The sequence below is a fragment of the Oryctolagus cuniculus genome, chromosome 9 (genome assembly GCF_051225735.1).
Source record: "Oryctolagus cuniculus isolate XC-2025 breed Fujian yellow rabbit chromosome 9, ASM5122573v1, whole genome shotgun sequence".
In the NCBI taxonomy this organism is placed as follows: Eukaryota; Metazoa; Chordata; class Mammalia; order Lagomorpha; family Leporidae; genus Oryctolagus; species Oryctolagus cuniculus.
Window position 1 is genome coordinate 48,062,481 of NC_142875.1, and position 5,972 is coordinate 48,068,452.

Below are 5,972 nucleotides of genomic sequence, written 5' to 3' on the forward strand. Positions count from 1 at the left end.
CACAGTTCTCAGGTAATGAGCATCGCTGTCATGCCTTTGGAAATACAGATGTTAGCATTGGGGCCCCATGGCCCAATGAGCAGTTGCGAAAATCATCAGAGGTTAACAATGTAAAAGCAAATTGGTTGCATAAAAATACCCATCCCTTAAGAGCCCATGTCCCATACCAGTACTGGATCAGGTCCATTCCATTGATTGGTGATAGGATCCTTTCATTTTACCATTGTTCTTACCCCAGCTGTTTGTGGATGCCACTGTTGAATAGCTGCAAAACGACCATCTTTATCCAATGTGAGAAAAGTTAAAATGAATAAAGCACGTGAGAGCCATTTGTTAGGAGAATGGGCAAGAACCCTAAACTCCCCCTTTTGTTTATATTATTAAAATATTGTTTTAAAGTGTTATGTGTACATATAATAATGTCTTGACCCTGAGGATTATAAGGAATGTTAGTAACATGAGATAGAAAGTTACACAAAAATTTTTAAAAGAGGCAGAAATATAAGCAGGTCCATTATTTATTTTAATTTGTTTTGGAGTTTTTAGGGAAGCAAAAGTTTGTAAGTAACAGGTAATAACATGTCTTGTAGCTTTACCTGTATGTAAGGAAGTAAAAATAAATTTAAAACAAGTATTAAGAGACACATGTATATATTTTTGTTTACCAAATTTTATGAAGTGGGTGATATCCATTTGTCATAGTTGATTGGGGGAATAAATTACGAGGATTAATTTGAAAGTGAGGTACTGGTAACTGGACGGAGTAAGTAGAACAGAATTTTACAATTTGTTGAGCTTGTTTTTGAGTAATATTATGTTTTAAGCGTAACGTGTGAGTATTTAAATGATGTAAAATGTGATCTTTTGTTGTTGTATTAATAGAATATATGTGTAGAGTAGAATCTGCCAAATGATTATCCTTTGCCAATGGTCCAGGAAGATTGGAATGTGTTCAAATATGAACTATAAAGAAAGGACAGGTATGCTGTTGAATGACAGTGCAAATGTGAGAAAACAAAGGCGAAGCAGCTGAGGATCTAGGAAGGAATGAACAAGTTTTTAATTGAGGCACTGATAGGAACACATATTTGTTATTGGTCTATATGTGCCGCTACATCCAAAGTAGACTGTAATGTAAGTGTAACAGCAGCTAACTTAACTAGCTGTAGAGATGAAAAAGAGGTGTTAATAACTGTATGGTGACCATTACAAATTATAGAAGCTTGACCTTCTTTTAGGATATTGAATAAAGGTTTAAGGTCTTTTGTTGTGAGGTGGAGATGTGTAGAAAGCCAATTAATATTTTTTAGAAGTTTTTGAAACTTATTTAATGTTTGTAAAGAATCCAATCGTAAGGTGACTTTTTGTGGAAGTATTTTTTATGAATACAATTGGAAGCCTAGGTATTGATAAGGATATTGAAGTTGTATTTTTTTAGGGGCTATGATAAGACCAAAAGTAGATAATTATTTTTTTTATTACTGTTAGACATTGTATTACCAAAAATTTTTTGGGTCCAGCTATTAAAATATTATTTATATAGTGTATAATATATATATTGTTATATTTTTTGTAAATTTTTTGAAGAGTAGTATTAATGAATTGTTGGCACAAAGTAGGGCTATTAGCCATTTTTTGAGGTAAGATCCTCCATTGGCATTTTTGTATAGGTTTTTTAAAATTTACTGATGGAACACTGAAAGCAAATTGGGGACAATCTTTTGGATGTAAAGGTATAGTATAAAAATAATCTTTTAAATTTATTATTGTAATATAAGAGTCCTTTGGAATTGTAGGTAATGGTAAACCTGGTTGTAAAGCCCCCATAATTTTTACAGTAGCATTAACAGTCCTAAGGCCTTGAAGCAATGGTTATTTTTCAGATTTTTTTTGATAACAAAAATAGGACTATTTTAAGGAGAATTAGAAGGAACTATATGTCCTGTTGTTAATTGTTTTTTTACCAATATTTGTGTAGTTTTTATCTTTTTTTGTAGTAAAGGCCACTGATCCACTTACACGGGATTATTTGATTTTTATTTTATTTTATTTTTTGTATGGGGCACAGGCTGACCAGTAGCCATTAAGGGAAACCAAGTCTTTCTGGTCATGATTGACAGTTAAAGTAACTGGAGATGTGATGTTTTGTTGTTGTTTGCCTAAACCCTTACCTGGCAAATGACCTTGTTGAAGTATGTTAATGGTAACAATCTTACTTGGACTATGTATTAAAGCCCCCATTTGAGTTAGAATATTAGGTCTCCAGAGATTAACAAGAAATGTAGCCAAAATATAGGGGCGACAGGCTCCAGTATTACCTGTTTTATCCTTTTATTGTAGCAATTTGGAACTTTGTATTAATTTTTGACTTTGACCAATACCTTGTAATTGAGTTATGTTATTTTTTTTTTTTTAAATTTGTGGGCCAGCTTGCTGCTGAAATAACAGAGACATCAGCTCCAGTATTTAAAAGACCACTGAATAACTTTTTACTTAATTTATTGAAAAATTTGGGTCGGTCCTTAGTTTTGGGTTGTATCCAATAAGCATTAGAAGATCCAAAACCGTGATTTTTTTTTTTATTTAAAAAAAGACTTACCAATTGAAGAGAAGGGGAACAGAATCATGTGAGCAATGTATTGTCCTGGAGTTAAAGTTACATTATTGGCTTGAGTCATAATTTTTATCTCCCCAGTAAAGTTAGTGTTTATAACTCCAGGAAAAACCTGTAACCCTTTTATAGTTATACTACTTTTGCCCAGTAGGAGATCAAAACTCCCAGTAGGGAGGCCTTGTGGGCCCATCTCAGGGGTTAATACTGTATAGGAGGTGGCACTGAGGTCCAATCCTGCACTACCCTCTGTGGCTCCGTGGAGGAAATTGATGGATTTAGGGTGTTTTGTTGAGGAACAAATGTCATGGCCCCCAAAATTTATTGGGATGGGGCCTGGGGCCAGCCCCACTTTTAGTTTTTTGAACTTTATTTATTTAAGGAATTATTTTTTTTATTAGTTTTGGAGTGACATTTATTGGTCCAATGTCTTTTCCTTTAGCACCAGGGGCAAATCCCAGGAGGAGGGGCTTTTTTGATGTTTGACTTTTGGACAATATTTGTACATGTCCCTGTTGCCCACATTGATAGCACCCTCATTTATCAGGTATAGCCCTCCTTGTTGATTTTTGTAATGACATACCAAGCAGAGTGGCAGGTTCTGAATGTTTTGTTTTTTAAATTAATTTATTTTGTTATTTTTTTATTAAAGGGACTGTTACAGAACACCTCAGCCACAATAGCCAATTAATCCATATCTGCGTTGTACTTATATTTTGTAGAGTTTACAGTACTGCCGGCGCCGCGGCTCACTAGGCTAATCCTCCACCTAGCGGCGCCGGCACACCGGGTTCTAGTCCTGGTCGGGGCGCCGGATTCTGTCCCGGTTGCCCCTCTTCCAGGCCAGCTCTCTGCTGTGGCCCGGGAGTGCAGTGGAGGATGGCCCAGGTGCTTGGGCCCTGCACCCCATGGGAGACCAGGAAAAGCACCTGGCTCCTGGCTCCTGCCATTGGATCAGCGCGGTGCGCCGGTCGCATCGCGCTGGCCGCGGCGGCCATTGGAGGGTGAACCAACGGCAAAGGAAGACCTTTCTCTCTGTCTCTCTCTCTCTCACTGTCCACTCTGCCTGTCAAAAAAAAAAAAAAAAAAGAATTTACAGTACTATGGGCATTACTAGGCAATTTTCACAAAGCACCAGAAAAGGATCCATACTGAGAATTAAACATTATTAGTAGTTATCACCCGCACGTTTAACATCCAGCATGACTGCGTGTTCCCCTGGGATGGAACAGTAGCAGCAGAGGCTTGCTCTGGCTCCCCTTTAAAGTCCCCAAGGACAAGGGTGGCTCATTGCCAAGATGTTAGGCAAGCAGTGTGTCCTGTCCCAGATCTTGGCCAGAGAGCTGAGACACGAAGCATGTCCACCTGTTTATCAGAAAATATTTTTTTATCCCCCTCCCTGGGAGCTGGCCAGGCTCCTGAGGAGCAGGAGAAGGTCATCTGGCAGACAAGTTACTTGTTTATCAGAGCCAAACAAAGACACAAGCCTCTCCATCCCAAAAATATGTCCTTACATTTGGCCCTAGAGTTGCACCAAGGTATAGGCATAAGTAACACATCATACGAATATAACACAAATTTTCTATACAAGTATACACCCAGCAATCAAACACAATAATACTTAATATGTTTTAAGGATAAATTGAATCATATCTGAGGGAACTAGCCTCTTATTATTTGTAATTATTACATTTTTGCAGGTGTGTGGAATTTTAACTATTTGTGGCATATTTTGACTTACTTTTTTTTTCTTTTTTTTTGTAAAGCAAACCAAGCATAATCTGCTCAAGCATTCTTATCAATGATAGGGGTAGAGTTAGTACATAAAACAAAAACAAAATGGGTAGTCCGGACACTTTGTCACCACAATTTTTCATTGCACATAGTAATATTAACTTTATAACAGAGAACATTTACTTTAAATGAAATATTTAAATGCAAGTTGAGGGCTGTCCAGTGTATACTGATCTATATTTTTTACTCCCAGTGTTTCTTATCCACAACACCCTCTTCAGCAAACCAAGGACTAATTGTTTCAACAGCACTGATAAACTGTTCTACGGTTTGTTTCTTTAACCCTATTCTCTATATCTGTAACAAAGTTTTTACAGCCTTTGTCACGGCTTGTTTTGTTTTTTTAAATGCACATTTAAGGTTTTTTTGAGTAAATCCCAATGTTGCTCATTTACGACTCCTTTTGTGAACCAAGGAATGACTATTTTTATAGCATTAATGAACTGTTCTATGGCTCGCCTTTTTTAACCCTATTCCCTGTATCTGTAATGGAGTCTTTATAGCTTTTTTTTTTTTTTTTCCATAGGGGCCGATTTAGGGAGAGTCAATAGATGATACTGCAGTGGCGGTTCTTCCTCTAAGGACAAATTTGCTAGCCTAGTCAAACTGGGATATAAATGAGATGGCCCCCTGGAGCGCAGGGGCGCACTCAATGGGGGATGGTCCTTTTCTGAATTTTCCTGTCTCATCCGGTGGCTCGTCCCTACAGGGACCTTTGTCCCTCTGTTTTCTGTCCCACTGACTACCACAGTCACTAGACTGACTATCATGCCGAGACTCCTCCTGAACCTTTTCTAGGAGCTCGCATCCTTTATCAAGTAAAAGCCCTATGTTCTCAGTGGGGTCCTGAAGTGTCTGGTCAATGAGCTGCCATAATCTAAGTATTTCTACCGGCTCTCCGGCTGCTCTCAACTGTCTCCCTACTCTCCGCCACTGTTGCTCATCTAATTGGCCACCTTCCACAAACCGTGGTGACGTCTTGGCAATGGCCCTAGTGAATGCACATACTGTAGCCACCTTAACGGGCGTCCCTGCAGCTTTTAACAAGCAGTTCAACAGCATGCACAACCTAGTGGTGGACGGAGAATAGTCCATTTGGAGGTAAAAAGGAAGTTTCTGCCTATTTCCTGGCGTTTCTGAACACTTCGTACTCCTGCCTTTTAAGGGATTCCTTTACCCTTTTTTCTGGCGCTTAATTTCCCCGTCTTTCCTCGACGGAACTGCGGTTTCTATTCTTTCCCCAGCTGGATTTCCGTGCACACCCATGCTTACCTTTTGCGCCTTACCTATTCCTGCGTGTAGAAAGTGGTCCGAATCCGAGTCACAGCACCACTTGCAGCTCCCTTGCCCACAAAGGAACGACACTGTTCGCAGCTTATCGGTCTTCAGTAGATTTTAATGAGAAAATAACAGTGACAGAGAAAGAATGAAGGGAGGAAAGTGGACAGGAAAGCCCCCTCCTTCCTCAGCACACAGCTTATATACAAAATCTGGCCAATTGCAAGCGGGCTCAAGTCATTGCACGGAACACTCCAATCTGCTGTCTGTTCACGCAGTGTGCACGCGT